The following is a 22,125-nucleotide window of genomic DNA, read 5'->3' on the forward strand; positions in this document are numbered from 1 at the left end:
CTCTAAAATGTTTGATTTCTTCTCCATTTTCAAACATCTAGATAACCCTCTCTTTTTTTTCTTAAAGTATAACTGACTAAAATTCTTTCTTTATACGCTAAAAATATTAAAAAAAAAAAAAAAACGATTACGCGATTACTACAATCAAGACTCGGATTTTGTGTGCTTTGGAAACCTTTGAATTATCTATGTGTTTTATTTTATAATCTAAAATTAAATATATTGATTAATAAAAATAAGATGTTGCTTTACTTTTACAGTAAATATTGTTCTCGAATAGAAATAATGCAGGGTGAAGTTTTACAATGGTTAAATGTGTTTTACTTTTTTAATTTAAATTTAAAAAACTTTTAACAATAAAAATAAAATGTTGGTTTCATTTTACAGTAGATAAACTTCTGTTTACATTAAACCGAGTTACCGGTGTCGACCGAACGAGTCCCTTTTACTGATTACATGCTTCGGTGATATTTCATAACTAAACGGCAAATCTTTATTTCGAGGGTCGTAACGTCGTAATGTCGTAACGTCATAAGTTCGTCGTAGGCCAGTCGACTAAAGCGTTTCCCTTTTTTACGCGTCCTTTTTCTCTTGGCGTTACACATTCTTTTGTATAAATAATAAAAATTAAAATATACAGATTCCTCATCTCAAAACATTTCCAAAAATTAAAATAATATACACTATTCGCTACGGACCCGACCATCAAAGATCAGATAACAAAAAGCTTGGATTTATAAAACCAAATATCCAACCTTGATTGTCCTTTGGGGCCCGTGGTGCAGTGGATAGGGACGTTGAATCTCTACAATCCAAGGTGATGATTGTCTGAAGATACCCAACAGCCGGTCAGAGGATTAGTTGGCCAAAATGTGATGGAACGACAACAACTATGGAAGGCAGTGAGTACAGTTAAAGATTCAGCATTCCTAGCGCGGCGGTGTTTAACAACCTGACGAAGGCCAGAGGAATAGTTGGTCGAAATGTCGTGAAACAACAATTATAAAGATGAAGATGATAGTCCGCAAATAAATAAATAAAAACATACAAATTACACATATAAAAAAAAATTCTAAAAAAGAAATGTTTTATAAGCATTTTGACACGAATAAAAGGAAAAAACAAACAAACTAGGTCTATGTTTGCATTGTTATTTTATGCGAAAACAAGAACTGGAAATAATAACTATTTAATGTTGTCTTGAATGGCTTCCATTTAAATCCAAGTATATTTAATGGATTCTATTTAAATTATTAAATATGTTACTATCTGCAAGGTTAGCGCATAAAAGGCGGCAATATGTCTATTTCTGACTTGCACTTTCACACCACAGAAGTAATCCCATATCTTGTGTTGTTATATTAACATCTTCGCAGTTTGCGTATTTCATTTAATAAAATTAATTTCCCATGTGTCTATATCTATCTATCTATCTATCTATCTATCTCTCTCTATATATATATATACGCCACCAACAAATCTACGGCAGTATGCGTTCGTTAAGGGACAACTGTTGAGTAATTTCATTTCGAGTATGTGCATGAAAATATTAGCGCGGCTGGAGGCCATTTTTGTTCCCTTCGCAGTTTCTCGGCTTTGCGAGCGACCTTGAATTTCAAATTTGTCACAGGCGATAATGAATGGCATTATCTCACAGATGTCCTGCAGATGTTCATTGGGGACATTTATGTCATGTAGGACATCTCCATAGTCTTGTGCTCTCTCGTCATGTGGGATGCTGGTGTCAAGTGATGAGGCGTTCATAGCGACGAGTGTTGCGTTGTTTGGTAATTTATCTCGTCTATGTTTTATGAAGTGAATAGCGTCGTTATTGTAATATTGAGAATAACCAACAATAACGGTTTGACGTTATTATTCATTTCATGGAAATGGATTGGCGAGCATATTGATTGGTCATCCTGGAGTCAGGATCCTTAGCGATAAGGTTCACACACACACACACACACACACACACACACACACAAACACACACACACACACACACACACACACACACAACAACAACAACAACAACAACAACAACAACAACATATATATATATATATATATATATATATATGTGTGTGTTTTAAACAAAATCAAATTAAAAACAGACTATTAAAAGAATCGTTTTTAGGCATCGGAAAATAGGCAACCATTTTTCTGATTCTGATACTCCCAAATGTTCCGCTTGTTCTGATTCCCGATTCCGATGAATAATCCCAACACACACACACACACATATATATGTGTGTGTGTGTGTGTGTGTGTGTGTGCGTCTGTGTGTTCTGATTCCCGATTCCGATGAATAATCCCAACACACACACACAGACACACACACACACACACACATATATATATATATATATATGTGTGTGTGTGTGTGTGTGTGTGTGTGTGTTCGGATTATTCATCGGAATCGGGAATCGGAACAATCGGAACATTTGGGAGTATCAGAATCGGTATCAGAATCAGAAAAATGGTTGCCTATTTTCCGATGCCTAAAAACGATTCTTTTAATAGTCTGTTTTTAATTTGATTTTGTTTAAAACAAAATCTTTCACTGTTCGTGGTAATGTTAATAGATAAATATTGATTGATTTTAAACAACCAGTAAGACTACAAATCTATAGACCACCCCCCTGCAAGTTTGTTTTTACATTTCAGAAAATATATGTACACGTGTTTTTATGCTAACCGGATAAAATAACAACAATATAGTTACATGCAATTCTGAATTTTTGAGATGAGATGTGAAAGCTTGTGTTATGTTGATTAATCGGACTATTATTCTCATCTTGGATGTTATTAGCACAACGTTTCGGTCGTTGCAACCTGCGACCTTCTTTGGGTGTTGAAAACATGCTTCTTTTTCTCTACTAAGCAAAAGATCGTTGGCTCTGCATGACAAGAATTGGAACAGTGGGTCTAAGGGTGGGTTTGTAGATCACAAAGAAGATTCAAACTTAAGGGGTCACTAAGATATTTTAAAGGCTTTCCTATGACTCAATTTTTCGGGATATATATACTAATTATTAATATTAATGAAAAAAATGCTTTACGAAACAGAGGATCGATACGCATGCGTATTTTTTTTTTTTAAATAACACAAAGCAAGAAGGGTAACTGTAATGAAAAAATAGTTTTTTTGGTTTTGTAAAGTTACCTCCCTTGGGCTGGGCATATGTCATGTTTTCATTTTTCAGTTATTTTGTGATTAGGGGCGTCCAAATGCAGTTTAGTTCTATGCTGGGATGGCTAATGATGTTATTATTTTCTCGCATATGTGCTGCCTCTTTAAGTTTTCTGATCCGCCATCTTTCTTCTGTATCCAGTATTTTGACATCATCTCACATTGGTGAATAGTTACATTACCAAACACTTGTTCAGCTGGGTTTTTGATTTCGCTGCGTGTGATAGTTTTTCGGTATTCTTCTAGTCTGACCTATTTTCATGTAATGCTAACTTTATATAAAGGTACACAAACACAAACACACAAACAGACGCACAAACCCACACACACATACACACATTATATATATATATATACATATATATATCTGAAAGTGAAATTGTCTGTCTGTGCGTGTCTGTGTGTGTACATTTCTCTACTAAACTATTCTGTCAGTTTTCAATTTACTGACTCGCGATTTGACATAGGGGATATTGAGATTTGGGGGAAAACTTTTTAATCGGTTTTCGGATAGAAATTTGGCTGTCAATGGGGTCAAAGTTCAACGATTTGACCTTCGAAAACTCTTCCAAACTCATCCGCCAATTTTGGAAATTTTAGATATAGGTTACTTGGACATAGGTTAAACTTTTTAATTTGATTTTAGCCCAAAACAATAAATGTTAAGGTGTCCAAATTGGGGCCAAAGTTTAAAAAAAATCACCTCTGCGGTTTCTACCAAATTACATTTGAAATTTTATATAAAGTGTATTCTGACATGGGGCAAGCTTTTTAATCGATTTTTGGGTGAAAATTTGGCTGCCAACGGGTCAAAGTTAAAAAGAAATTATCTTTGCGGTCTATAGCAAACAATTTAGCCAATTCTGGTCTAAACATTTGAAATTTTACATAAACGGTATTCAGAGATGCAGCAAACCAGTTTTGGGGCAAAATTTTCGCTGCCAAGAGGTTAAATTTTAAAGAGTTGACTATTGTAGACTCTACCAAACTCCTCCGTCAATTTTGTGTCTAAGCATTTGAAATTTTAGGTATATATTACTTGGACATGAGTCAAACTTATATATATATATATATGCATATAACGTTATGAACAGTACATAGGGCCTGAGCAAAACCGACGGAACTGCTAGTAAATTAAAAAGACGAGGAATAAAAGTTACATTGGACTTTATTAAATCATCAGGTCAACAAGGACAAGAAGGAGAGGAAAAAGAAGAAAAAATCTCTCTTTAGGCCATCTTAACTGAGTAAACCTTCGACAATCTTAATAGTTTTGCTTTATAAAGAAAATATTCATTTTTAGCATGTATATTTGTGTGTGTGTGTGTGTGTGTGTGTGTGTGTGTGTGTGTGTGTGTGTGTGTGTGTGTGTGTGTGTGCACGGGATTCAATCCTAAACTAGTAACCCATGATTATAAATTGTGAAATATGGCTGCTAGGCGAATTTTTGGCTGTATTCAATTTTATTTAATTTCTCGAAAAGGTGGTAAGAACGTAGCGGACGCTGATAAGTTTTTTTTGATTACATTGCATTTGAAGACAACCAAGTTGTAATCCGTCGGAAATCAGTCCCGCGATAATATGTTCCACAGAAAGAAGCTTCCGCAAAGAAACTATGTCCAGTCCGTGAAAATTCTCTTTGAAGATTTGCGCACGAAGGGCGGAAATAAAAGTTTTTTATTCGTTGTGATTCTTGCTATGAATGTACGTATTAAAAGAGAGATACAAAAAATGGTACCCAGCCTAGTTGTGTAGGTTTTCTTTTACCGGATCCCCGTATTTTTTTTTCTGCAGATTTTTATTTTTTTGTTAAATGAAAGTAGTTCTGTCGGTAAACAAGATCCGTGGAAGTACTTCTATATAAGTCTGTATGATTCATTCATCAGCAATTTATAAAAACCTTTCAACGCCTTGTATATAATTACTCTCTTGTTTATAGTTTTGTTCGCGTTCGTCTTTAACCACCGCAACTGCAGGTGATTGCCTGACAATGATATATTACCGAATAATGCTTACGTAACAAAAATATTTCAGGCAAACAAAAAAGTGAATGTGGCCAAAAAAAAAATTAAAATCAAATGAACTAAATCAACAAATAAAAAGGAAAAACGCCGTATTTCGCCTTAGGCTTCTCAGATCATTAACTGAAAAAAAGCAATCATGTGGGTTGGCGGCGAAATTCGGCAATGAACAAAAGGGAACATTCCTCTTTTTTTAAGTGCAACAAAAGAACTCAGGTATGTTGAAAATGCCACGTGTTTTGTGCCTGAGATGATCAAAATAATCTCTTTTATTTTTTTTTTTCATTCTGTTATTTTGGTGTTGGTTACAGATCTGGAGTCGGCGAAATTCAAAGCTTCACCCCGTCTTTATATTAGTTATGCGTTTGCTGGTAAAATTAAATTATTTAAAAACTGTATTAATATACGGTAATATGAAATTAGGCTATCTGAAAATATCAGTTTCCTGACTAAATATGAAGCAAACATTTATGTTATTGTTTTTTTTCTCTCCCTTTACAAAACTCAATTATGCTATGAAAAGCAAACCAGAGATAGCGAAACACACACACACACACACAATACATACATACATACATACATACATATATATATATATACATATATATACATATATATATATATATATATATATATATATATATATATATATATATATATATATATATATATATATATAGAGAGAGAGAGAGAGAGAGAGAGAGAGAGATGTTATTTATTTGGTTTTGTTTTTGCGATACGTTTTGAATGAATTCAATTATTTATACGAATGTTCATTTTTACCTATATACGAGTTGGGAATAATTTTCTCTTTTACCAATTTGCTGCCCCCAAATGGGGAGCGGCATATATATTGTTTTTAAAATATAATTATCCATTGACACGTGTTTCTTCGTCTACGACTCATCAGAGTGGCTGAATCTAATTTTCAAATTGTCACAATTAATAAAACTTAATAAAAATTGAATTTTCACTTTCAGAGCAAGTATATCGTTATTTATCATCCCAAAAACCATAATATTTCATTTATATTTTTATGAAGTACACGAGTTTCGTTGAATAGCGGAAACCCACGAAACAACTCATCAGAGACAAATGCAAGAAAACAGTTGGATTTTTTTTTATACCTTGGAATGAACACGGATTTTTTAACAGAAAATACTAATAAAAAGAAATGGTGATATTTAAGTTCGCAAAAACATAAGAATAACAATACCTTTTATTTTTGTATTCATAGACATCCACTAAAAAGCAAGTGAATTAAAACCACACGTTAGAAAAAAACTTCTAACTCCATTATGAGTAACATACATTTGTCTCTAATGAGGTATTTGTTGCGCTTCAACGAAACAGACGTAAGACGTATTTCATAAAAATATGAAGAAAATATTATGAGGGTGAATTAAATACATTGTCTGGTTTTGAAAGAAAATGGATTTCTTTAAGTTCACAGAAAAGTTTAGGTAATAGCTCAATAGTATATAATACGATTAGAGCCGAAAATATGCTCTAATATAATAGTTTTACAATTTTCTGGGTTTGAGTCAATGAACAATTTAGTACACAAAATTGTTTCCGCCTATTCCTAAAACAAATTTAGTTGATAAACAATATATATACATATTATTATTATTATTATTATTATTATTATTATTATTATTATTAGTAGTAGTAGTAGTAGTAGTAGTAGTAGTAGTAGTATATCAATAATACAGCATAATCACGTTGACACACCGGTTCTCGTCAGATCACTTAAGTTAAGCAACGTTAGGCCAGGCTAGTACCAGATGGATGACCGTTTGGGAATTCTAGGAGCTGTATGTGCTTTCCGCTTATCCTGGCATTGTTCCCAGTCGTCCTGAACCTCCACTTGCCACTGGTATTCAACAATGTCGACTCAGGAGAGGTGTGGTTGGAGATTGCGCAACTCTTGTCACAATAATTTTACGCGCAGGCACTCTTTCAAGGGTATCGATAGTCTATCAAGATTGAAGTAAGCTATTTTATATCAATATCAATAATAATAATAATAATAATAATAATAATAATAATAATAATCTGGAATAATACAACGAATAACAATTATGAAAACAGCTGAAATATTAAGAAAACCCCTTGAATTTTGAAACTAACATACAGGAACAACAAGCGCGGGTCAGACAAACTGCTGCAAAGGCAAAACATGAAACACATTGTACTTTTGTATCGTCCCAATACACACACACACACACACACACACACACACACACACACACACACACACTGGGAGATTTTATTTATAAACATAGGTGATAAAAACTGACTAATAAAATGGAACCACGTTCTGCTAGCAACCAATCAGAAACCGCAATCATTCCACAAAATATACTGAATCTCGTAAGAATTCTTGCACATAACTTTTCGATTTCACGCGGGAAGGAACTATGGTTTTCATTGGCAAGCCTTTACAATTCAGGACTTTTTTCAGATTGGCTACCGACCGGAAACTTTTCTCTTTATTTGCAAGGTTTTACAACTCAAAGCGTCTCTGGAGTTATACTGCCATTTTGTTTCAAATAGCATTTCTCTTCTCTTCTAGAACTAGAATGGCTTACAATTCAAAATTAATATTCCTATTATCATAATGAAGTTAATGTTAGGTGGAACGGATAAATATGTTCTGAATATATGGCTTTGTCTGGCTATGTATAAATTCGAAACTCTTATAAAAAAAAAGTGCAAGACGTTGATGCTTTCACTGAATTTCTCTTTATGACCTTTATGAAAAAGCGCTGATAAGGAGACGGATTGGATTTCGCATATACAAAAAAAAAATATAAGTCTCAAGTAGTCTCTGAAACGATCGTACACCACATCAGTTTTGACCAGAATTCTAGGAACCTCTCCAATAAATTAATAATGCGAAACTATTTATTTGTGTATTTCTATTCGTCATATGTGTTTGCTAAACGTGTTTTATTTTTCTCATTTAACATCTGCGTTTTTCTATGTTTAACATTATGAGAATTTACTTGTTAGCATGAGCCTTAGTGTACCTCAACGATACAACCATCGTCTATACCATATCCAAGCCATGATGCACGCTGCAGAGTGAAATGTATCTTGAGAATATAAGTCTTTGCATTTTTTTCTGGTATCTCGTCTAAAACGTTTTTATCTCAATAGATTGTTTTCTCTATTATAACAAAACGATGTTTCGATGTTTCGTTATTAGCCTCTGTAGTTTGATCCATTGTGAAAGCACGTGGCTATTAAGGCTCTCATGCAGCATCTCGTGGGCATAGTGCGAAGGATGATAAAATTTCGATGATACGTAGATGTTATTATATTCATTTATTTCCTTTCTTTGCTTTTTGTTTTTTTACTTCTGTTGAAGTTCTAAGAAATTGCTTACACTTGATCTTTATATGAGATATATAGATATTCAAATATTCATATGAGATATATAGATATTAAAATCTTTATGTGAGATATATACATATACAAATCTTTATATGAGATATATAGATATTCAAATCTTTATATGAGACACATAGATATTCAAATGTTCATATGAGATATATAGATATTCAAATCTTTATGTGAGATATATACATATACAAATCTTTATATGAGATATATAGATATTCAAATCTTTATATGAGTATATAGATATTCAAATCTTTATATAAGATATATAGATATTCAAATCTTTATATGAGATATATAGATATTCAAATCTTTATATAAGATATATAGATATTCAAATCTTTATATGAGACATATAGATATTCAAATCTTTATATGAGATACATATATATTCAAATCTTTATATGAGTATATAGATATTCAAATCTTTATATGAGATATATAGATATTCAAATCTTTATATGAGATATATAGATATTCAAATCTTCATATGAGATACATACATATTCAAATCTTCATGTAAGATACATAGATATACAAATCTTCATATGAGATACATAGATATTCAAATATTCAAATGAGATATATAGATATTCAAATCTTTATGTGAGATATATACATATACAAATCTTTATATGAGATATATAGATATTCAAATCTTTATATGAGATATATAGATATTCAAATCTTTATATGAAGTATATAGATATTCAAATCTTTATATGAGTATATAGATATTCAAATCTTTATATGAGATATATAGATATTCAAATCTTTATATGAGTATATAGATATTCAAATCTTTATATGAGATATATAGATATTCAAATCTTTATATGAGATACATATATATTCAAATCTTTATATGAGTATATAGATATTCAAATCTTTATATGAGATATATAGATATTCAAATTTTATATGAGACATATAGATATTCAAATCTTTATATGAGATACATATATATTCAAATCTTTATATGAGTATATATATATTCAAATCTTTATATGCGATACATAGACATTCAAATATTCAAATGAGATATATAGATATTCAAATCTTCATATGAGATACATAGATATTCAAATATTCAAATGAGATATATAGATATTCAAATATTCAAATGAGATATATAGATATTCAACTATTCATATGAGATACATAAATATTCCACTATTCATATGAGATACATAGATATTCAAATCTTCATATGTGATACATAGATATTCAAATCTTCATATAAGATACATAGATATTCAAATCTTCATATGAGATATATAGATATTCAAATATTCAAATGAGATACATAGATATTCAGATATTCATATGAAATACATAGATATTCAGATATTCATATGAAATACATAGATATTCAGATATTAATATGAAATACATAGATATTCAGATATTCATATGAAATACATAGATATTCAGATATTCATATGAAATACATAGATATTCAGATATTCATATGAAATACATAGATATTCAGATATTCATATGAAATACATAGATATTCAGATATTCATATGAAATACATAGATATTCAGATATTCATATGAAATACATAGATATTCAGATATTCATATGAAATACATAGATATTCAGATATTCATATGAAATACATAGATATTCAGATATTCATATGAAATACATAGATATTCAGATATTCATATGAAATACATAGATAGTCAGACATTCATATGAAATACATAGATATTCAGATATTCATATGAAATACATAGATATTCAAATATTCATATGAAATACATAGATATTCAGATATTCATATGAAATACATAGATATTCAAATATTCATATGAAATACATAGATATTCAGATATTCATATGAAATACATAGATATTCAGATATTCATATGAAATACATAGATATTCAGATATTCATATGAAATACATAGATATTCAGATATTCAAATGAAATACATAGATATTCAGATATTCAAATGAAATACATAGATATTCAAATATTCATATGAAATACATAGATATTCAAATATTCAAATGCGATACATAGATATTCAGATATTCATATGAAATACATAGATATTCAGATATTCATATGAAATACATAGATATTCAGATATTCATATGAAATACATAGATATTCAAATATTCATATGAAATACATAGATATTCAGATATTCATATAAAATACATAGATATTCAGATATTCATATGAAATACATAGATATTCAAATATTCATATGAAATACATAGATATTCAGATATTCATATGAAATACATAGATATTCAGATATTCATATGAAATACATAGATATTCAGATATTCATATGAAATACATAGATATTCAAATATTCAAATGAAATACATAGATATTCAAATATTCATATGAAATACATAGATATTCAGATATTCATATGAAATACATAGATATTCAAATATTCAAATGAAATACATAGATATTCAAATATTCATATGAAATACATAGATATTCAAATATTCATATGAAATACATAGATATTCAGATATTCATATGAAATACATAGATATTCAGATATTCATATAAAATACATAGATATTCAGATATTCATATGAAATACATAGATATTCAAATATTCAAATGAAATACATAGATATTCAGATATTCATATAAAATACATAGATATTCAGATATTCATATAAAATACATAGATATTCAAATATTCATATGAAATACATAGATATTCAAATATTCATATGAAATACATAGATATTCAGATATTCATATGAAATACATAGATATTCAAATATTCAAATGAAATACATAGATATTCAAATATTCATATGAAATACATAGATATTCAGATATTCATATGAAATACATAGGTATTCAGATATTCATATGAAATACATAGATATTCAGATATTCATATAAAATACATAGATATTCAAATATTCATATGAAATACATAGATATTCAGATATTCATATGAAATACATAGATATTCAAATATTCAAATGAAATACATAGATATTCAAATATTCATATGAAATACATAGATATTCAAATATTCATATGAAATACATAGATATTCAGATATTCATATGAAATACATAGATATTCAAATATCCAAATGAAATACATAGATATTCAAATATTCATATGAAATACATAGATATTCAGATATTCATATGAAATACATAGATATTCAGATATTCATATGAAATACATAGATATTCAAATCTTCATATGAAATACATAGATATTCAGATATTCATATGAAATACATAGATATTCAAATATTCAAATGAAATACATAGATATTCAGATATTCATATGAAATACATAGATATTCAGATATTCATATGAAATACATAGATATTCAGATATTCATATGAAATACATAGATATTCAGATATTCATATGAAATACATAGATATTCAAATATTCATATGAAATACATAGATATTCAAATATTCATATGAAATACATAGATATTCAGATATTCATATGAAATACATAGATATTCAGATATTCATATGAAATACATAGATATTCAAATATTCATATGAAATACATAGATATTCAGATATTCATATGAAATACATAGATATTCAAATATTCATATGAAATACATAGATATTCAGATATTCATATGAAATACATAGATATTCAAATATTCAAATGAAATACATACATATTCAAATATTCATATGAAATACAAAGATATTCAAATATTCATATGAAATACATAGATATTCAAATATTCATATGAAATACATAGATATTCAAATATTCATATGAAATACATAGATATTCAAATATTCATATGAAATACATAGATATTCAAATATTCATATGAAATACATAGATATTCAAATATTCATATGAAATACATAGATATTCAAATATTCATATGAAATACATAGATATTCAAATATTCATATGAAATACATAGATATTCAAATATTCATATGAAATACATAGATATTCAAATATTCATATGAAATACATAGATATTCAAATATTCATATGAAATACATAGATATTCAAATATTCATATGAAATACATAGATATTCAAATATTCATATGAAATACATAGATATTCAAATATTCATATGAAATACATAGATATTCAAATATTCATATGAAATACATAGATATTCAAATATTCATATGAAATACATAGATATTCAAATATTCATATGAAATACATAGATATTCAAATATTCATATGAAATACATAGATATTCAAATATTCATATGAAATACATAGATATTCAAATATTCAAATGAAATACATAGATATTCAGATATTCAAATGAGATACATAGATATTCAGATATTCATATGAAATACATAGATATTCAAATATTCATATGAAATACATAGATATTCAGATATTCATATGAAATACATAGATATTCAAATATTCATATGAAATACATAGATATTCAGATATTCATATGAAATACATAGATATTCAGATATTCATATGAAATACATAGATATTCAGATATTCATATGAAATACATAGATATTCAAATATTCATATGAAATACATAGATATTCAGATATTCATATGAAATACATAGATATTCAGATATTCATATGAAATACATAGATATTCAGATATTCATATGAAATACATAGATATTCAGATATTCATATGAAATACATAGATATTCAGATATTCATATGAAATACATAGATATTCAGATATTCATATGAAATACATAGATATTCAGATATTCATATGAAATACATAGATATTCAGATATTCATATGAAATACATAGATATTCAAATATTCAAATGAAATACATAGATATTCAAATATTCATATGAAATACATAGATATTCAAATATTCATATGAAATACATAGATATTCAGATATTCAAATGAGATACATAGATATTCAGATATTCATATGAAATACATAGATATTCAAATATTCATATGAAATACATAGATATTCAGATATTCATATGAAATACATAGATATTCAAATATTCATATGAAATACATAGATATTCAAATATTCATATGAAATACATAGATATTCAAATATTCAAATGAAATACATAGATATTCAGATATTCAAATGAGATACATAGATATTCAGATATTCATATGAAATACATAGATATTCAGATATTCATATGAAATACATAGATATTCAGATATTCATATGAAATACATAGATATTCAGATATTCATATGAAATACATAGATATTCAGATATTCATATGAAATACATAGATATTCAGATATTCATATGAAATACATAGATATTCAGATATTCATATGAAATACATAGATAGTCAGATATTCATATGAAATACATAGATATTCAGATATTCATATGAAATACATAGATATTCAAATATTCATATGAAATACATAGATATTCAGATATTCATATGAAATACATAGATATTCAAATATTCATATGAAATACATAGATATTCAGATATTCATATGAAATACATAGATATTCAGATATTCATATGAAATACATAGATATTCAGATATTCATATGAAATACATAGATATTCAGATATTCAAATGAAATACATAGATATTCAGATATTCAAATGAAATACATAGATATTCAAATATTCATATGAAATACATAGATATTCAAATATTCAAATGCGATACATAGATATTCAGATATTCATATGAAATACATAGATATTCAGATATTCATATGAAATACATAGATATTCAGATATTCATATGAAATACATAGATATTCAAATATTCATATGAAATACATAGATATTCAGATATTCATATAAAATACATAGATATTCAGATATTCATATGAAATACATAGATATTCAAATATTCATATGAAATACATAGATATTCAGATATTCATATGAAATACATAGATATTCAGATATTCATATGAAATACATAGATATTCAGATATTCATATGAAATACATAGATATTCAAATATTCAAATGAAATACATAGATATTCAAATATTCATATGAAATACATAGATATTCAGATATTCATATGAAATACATAGATATTCAGATATTCATATGAAATACATAGATATTCAAATATTCATATGAAATACATAGATATTCAAATATTCATATGAAATACATAGATATTCAAATATTCATATGAAATACATAGATATTCAAATATTCATATGAAATACATAGATATTCAAATATTCATATGAAATACATAGATATTCAAATATTCATATGAAATACATAGATATTCAAATATTCATATGAAATACATAGATATTCAAATATTCATATGAAATACATAGATATTCAAATATTCAAATGAAATACATAGATATTCAGATATTCAAATGAGATACATAGATATTCAGATATTCATATGAAATACATAGATATTCAAATATTCATATGAAATACATAGATATTCAGATATTCATATGAAATACATAGATATTCAAATATATTTATATGAAATACAAAGATATTCAGATATTCATATGAAATACATAGATATTCAGATATTCATATGAAATACATAGATATTCAGATATTCATATGAAATACATAGATATTCAAATATTCATATGAAATACATAGATATTCAGATATTCATATGAAATACATAGATATTCAGATATTCATATGAAATACATAGATATTCAGATATTCATATGAAATACATAGATATTCAGATATTCATATGAAATACATAGATATTCAGATATTCATATGAAATACATAGATATTCAGATATTCATATGAAATACATAGATATTCAAATATTCATATGAAATACATAGATATTCAGATATTCATATGAAATACATAGATATTCAAATATTCAAATGAAATACATAGATATTCAAATATTCATATGAAATACATAGATATTCAAATATTCATATGAAATACATAGATATTCAGATATTCAAATGAGATACATAGATATTCAGATATTCATATGAAATACATAGATATTCAAATATTCATATGAAATACATAGATATTCAGATATTCATATGAAATACATAGATATTCAAATATTCATATGAAATACATAGATATTCAAATATTCATATGAAATACATAGATATTCAAATATTCAAATGAAATACATAGATATTCAGATATTCAAATGAGATACATAGATATTCAGATATTCATATGAAATACATAGATATTCAGATATTCATATGAAATACATAGATATTCAGATATTCATATGAAATACATAGATATTCAGATATTCATATGAAATACATAGATATTCAGATATTCATATGAAATACATAGATATTCAGATATTCATATGAAATACATAGATATTCAGATATTCATATGAAATACATAGATATTCAGATATTCATATGAAATACATAGATATTCAGATATTCATATGAAATACATAGATATTCAAATATTCATATGAAATACATAGATATTCAGATATTCATATGAAATACATAGATATTCAGATATTCATATGAAATACATAGATATTCAGATATTCATATGAAATACATAGATATTCAGATATTCATATGAAATACATAGATATTCAAATATTCAAATGAAATACATAGATATTCAGATATTCATATGAAATACATAGATATTCAAATATTCATATGAAATACATAGATATTCAGATATTCATATGAAATACATAGATATTCAGATATTCATATGAAATACATAGATATTCAGATATTCATATGAAATACATAGATATTCAGATATTCATATGAAATACATAGATATTCAGATATTCATATGAAATACATAGATATTCAAATATTCATATGAAATACATAGATATTCAGATATTCATATGAAATACATAGATATTCAGATATTCATATGAAATACATAGATATTCAGATATTCATATGAAATACATAGATATTCAGATATTCATATGAAATACATAGATATTCAAATATTCAAATGAAATACATAGATATTCAGATATTCATATGAAATACATAGATATTCAAATATTCATATGAAATACATAGATATTCAGATATTCAAATGAGATACATAGATATTCAGATATTCATATGAAATACATAGATATTCAAATATTCATATGAAATACATAGATATTCAGATATTCATATGAAATACATAGATATTCAAATATTCATATGAAATACATAGATATTCAAATATTCATATGAAATACATAGATATTCAAATATTCAAATGAAATACATAGATATTCAGATATTCAAATGAGATACATAGATATTCAGATATTCATATGAAATACATAGATATTCAGATATTCATATGAAATACATAGATATTCAGATATTCATATGAAATACATAGATATTCAGATATTCATATGAAATACATAGATATTCAGATATTCATATGAAATACATAGATATTCAGATATTCATATGAAATACATAGATATTCAGATATTCATATGAAATACATAGATATTCAGATATTCATATGAAATACATAGATATTCAGATATTCATATGAAATACATAGATATTCAAATATTCATATGAAATACATAGATATTCAGATATTCATATGAAATACATAGATATTCAGATATTCATATGAAATACATAGATATTCAGATATTCATATGAAATACATAGATATTCAGATATTCATATGAAATACATAGATATTCAAATATTCAAATGAAATACATAGATATTCAGATATTCATATGAAATACATAGATATTCAAATATTCATATGAAATACATAGATATTCAGATATTCATATGAAATACATAGATATTCAGATATTCATATGAAATACATAGATATTCAGATATTCATATGAAATACATAGATATTCAGATATTCATATGAAATACATAGATATTCAGATATTCATATGAAATACATAGATATTCAAATATTCATATGAAATACATAGATATTCAGATATTCATATGAAATACATAGATATTCAGATATTCATATGAAATACATAGATATTCAGATATTCATATGAAATACATAGATATTCAGATATTCATATGAAATACATAGATATTCAAATATTCAAATGAAATACATAGATATTCAGATATTCATATGAAATACATAGATATTCAAATATTCATATGAAATACATAGATATTCAGATATTCATATGAAATACATAGATATTCAGATATTCATATGAAATACATAGATATTCAAATATTCATATGAAATACATAGATATTCAGATATTCATATGAAATACATAGATATTCAAATATTCATATGAAATACATAGATATTCAGATATTCATATGAAATACATAGATATTCAAGTATTCATATGAAATACATAGATATTCAGATATTCATATGAAATACATAGATATTCAGATATTCATATGAAATACATAGATATTCAAATATTCATATGAAATACATAGATATTCAAATATTCATATGAAATACATAGATATTCAGATATTCATATGAAATACATAGATATTCAAATATTCATATGAAATACATAGATATTCAAATATTCATATGAAATACATAGATATTCAAATATTCATATGAAATACATAGATATTCAAATATTCATATGAAATACATAGATATTCAGATATTCATATGAAATACATAGATATTCAAATATTCATATGAAATACATAGATATTCAGATATTCATATGAAATACATAGATATTCAAATATTCATATGAAATACATAGATATTCAAATATTCATATGAAATACATAGATATTCAAATATTCATATGAAATACATAGATATTCAGATATTCATATGAAATACATAGATATTCAGATATTCATATGAAATACATAGATATTCAGATATTCATATGAAATACATAGATATTCAAATATTCATATGAAATACATAGATATTCAAATATTCATATGAAATACATAGATATTCAAATATTCATATGAAATACATAGATATTCAAATATTCATATGAAATACATAGATATTCAGATATTCCATTAAAGTTCTTCTTTTCCTCCCAAACATTGAGTTAAGAAATTGAGAACGTTATTTTTCTTCTCGCAATTGACTATTTAAATATGTTATAGAATATCTTTATTTTCTTCCTTCTTATTCTCATTGTCTTACTGGACTCCAGGACAAGAATTCATCTAGTCTGGTGGAGTGTTACTCCAAGTAACATCATTTGGAGAAGGTGCATCAATCCTGGTAAAAGTACTGAGATTCTTATTTGAACCGCAAATACTATGTGATTTTGAATATTTGGTTAGAGTTTACTTGTTGCGAAAACTATTCCCATGCCAAGTTGGACTGGCAGACCCCTGTGCAGAAAAAACCTTAGATACTCGAGGATAGTGTCCAGTTATCTCAGTAGGCATTCAAGTTCTGACGATAACTGAAAGTACACTAAGAAATTTTAGTGCATGAGACTTTCAAGTTACAAGGGTTTTGTTTGTTGGATCCAAGTAGCAAAATCGATAACTGATTGATAGGAGTTGTAAGGATTCCAGATAATTGGATAGGTCTTCGATTATGTGATGATTATCAGGCAAAAATCGATCATCCATTTCTCGTTCTTTATTTGGATTAATCACCAAAAAAATCGATGTATTTGGTGGTCGACCGATCAATCCCCTTTGATCAATTACGGTGACTTATCGCCACTAATAAAACAATGAGCTCATTTGATATGTTTCCATGCTAACAGAATTAGCCGTGACTAATTGGAGCCGGGGTTAATCGATCTGACCTTCTGAGTGGGGCTTAAAATTACCGGAACTTTATTAGACGATTGTTTTTAGACAACGTTTCTTCTTTTCCTCTTTCTTCTTTCATTTTAAGAGCGTTTGAGAATCTTCATGCTAAAAGTAGTATCGAGACCGTAATTATATTAAGGCAGTCAATAAATAACGTGGCAAGAAATAACAAGACGGGGAAAACCGAAACATCAATTTGACCTAAATATAATAGATTTTAGATAATCTTATTTTTAAATTTTTGTCGGCTCCTTTCATTTTCTTTGCTTTCTGTTTTTCTTTCTTTTTATTAACACGGTTGCACATCGTATGCATGTTATGTTTCTGTATACGGCAGATGAACCTAAGAGGAGAGTGCTTAATATATCCACGTTCTTTGATTAGGTCTGGCATGAATGTCTTCCCAGGAAAAGTAATTCGTATGGACGAATATTTAATATACTCAGATCCTTCCTTAGTTACTAGAAGTATTCCAAAAGTAACGTCTTCTATTTATTTATCCCGCCCGAATGGATCAGAGGGGGTTACAAATTTGTTGTGTCTGTATCAATAACAACACGAACGCAGAAAGTAAAGGTAAAACAAATATATTAAGACGAAAATAAAACACATATTTACAAAGGTGCAGTTGTACTGCAGTTGGAAGATTGCCCGGCAGAGGGCGTGTTAAAGTCTTTCATGGAGCAACCGACACATGCGTCTTGCCTATCCGGCGTTCGAACACAGCTCCCCGGTCTTGCTGACTTGATACCTTTATCTATATCTTGTTCACCCACGTATGCTAATTAGTGGGCGTCTGCACAACAAAATTACATTATTATGGTGACTGAACTTATGCATCCGTGACCTGTCAGTTTTATTCTCTGCTGCAGATATTCACTGTGTGAGACTCTAGGAAAGCAACCCATGTCATAGACGTGCGTCAGAATCAGAGATGCGTTACTGAATTTCTGACAAACGTGTATTGAGATTGGGAATGACTATGTAGAAAAAATAACTCTGGAGCACAAACGGTCGCTCTCCCGTCTTCGTAGTTCTTGAATTTTTGAGTTAGAAATAATATAGGAGGCTTTAATTTTTGGAACAGCCTTCGTAAAGGAAAAAAAGGTCGTTATAGATAGTCGTGCATACAATCAACACCACAATAATGTGGGGGGGCGTACCAGGGGTTGATTCTTGGACCTTTATTATTTCTAATCTTCATAAACAACATCCCTTGTTCAATCCCGTCTGAGATGGGTATATCAGCTGATGACAGCACGTTCTATTCGAACAAACATATCTAACGCAATGGCTGAATGCTTATAAGATGATTTTTAGAATCAGATCAAAAACGGATGGTTGCATTCAATGTTAACAAGACAAGTCCCTTTCTTTTAACAGTTACAAGAAACCTTTTCAACCATCGATTATCGTAACTAATGGCACTCTTTGCGAGCATTCCTCTGTCAAATTCCTCGGCTTAATTCATCTAAAATATGTAAAATACGACTATTGTATGTGTAAACAATGTTTGGTGTGTTGCATGTTTGCAATGCAGGCGAATGACACCACTGCTGCGATGGAGAAATATTTAACTATGAACAGAGAAAATAATTTAAGATATGGGGAAATATCTCTGATTTTTGTGTTTGGCCACCCAGAATTCGAGTTGTCTACTTAAGAGAAATATTTATTTAAATATGTGTTCGCTTATTGTGTTTATGAACTAAATCGTTGTTTTCCACAAGATAATAACTGCACTACATACGAGACTTCTTTCGGTATGGTGAGTTTCAATTCTAGGAAATGGATAACTCGGCAGAAAAACTAAACCGAATTGAGAGAAGCCCGTTTATTCTGTTTGCCAATTTTCTTATGATGGCGCCACAAACAAAACACCTGCTTCTAATTAGTCATGAGCCAGAAATTTGAATAACTTGAAATAGTGAAATACAATGCCCTCAGTGAGTCTGTCCTCAACCAGTAAAAGAGAATCCTTATAAACTCTGGAAATCTTTATTTTGGGGCCAATCTAGAGTACCGGGTTTATTTTTTTTTTTTGGGGGGGGGGTTTAAATATCTCACACATTAAAGCCAACCTTGTGCCTAACTTTTCCTTGTAGAAAAACAAGTAAATAAGAATAAGACGTTAAATTTTATTTTTAATTTCTTAATGTGATCAAAGTTTAGTATATGTTCTAATACTGCACGTCATGTGTTTTGTTCCGGATTGTGAAGGAGAAATCATTTTAGAATGCGTCAATATTTTTATTCTAATTGAAAATTACCTCTTTCTGAAGAGCTGAACTTTACGCAAATTAAAAACCTATCTTCTATCTAATTCTGCCATCGTGGGGAGTTAAGTAAATAATTGTTTGCTATTAGTATTCCCAACCCCGCGATTGAATGCGGACACACATGCATACGTTTAACATAAAATATCATATCAGTATACATTTCTCGATAATAAAGCACGATCACCTAAATCATGTCGTCAATAGTGCGTGCGTTGCGTGTGAAAACCCTATACTTTACAAAATCTCACCCCACAAAAAAAATCATTGAGAATCACGTTGACGCAACAGTTCTTGTTAGATCACAAGTTAAGCAACGTTGAGCATCGCCGGTAGCAGATCGGTGATTATTTGCAAATGTCCGAAACTGTATGTTGGATGACGTCGACATCTCTCCTGACAGGGATATACAGGGTGGAACAATAAAAATTGTCGCTCTAGAAAAGACATGATTCCATTTCCGTTTGATGATACCGGTTTCTTTTTGTTTTCAGATCATCTACTAGTTGGCCAGTTGTGTACACATA

The sequence above is a fragment of the Euprymna scolopes genome, chromosome 10, assembly GCF_053919585.1.
Source record: "Euprymna scolopes isolate OS-2025 chromosome 10, ASM5391958v1, whole genome shotgun sequence".
NCBI lineage: Eukaryota > Metazoa > Mollusca > Cephalopoda > Sepiida > Sepiolidae > Euprymna > Euprymna scolopes.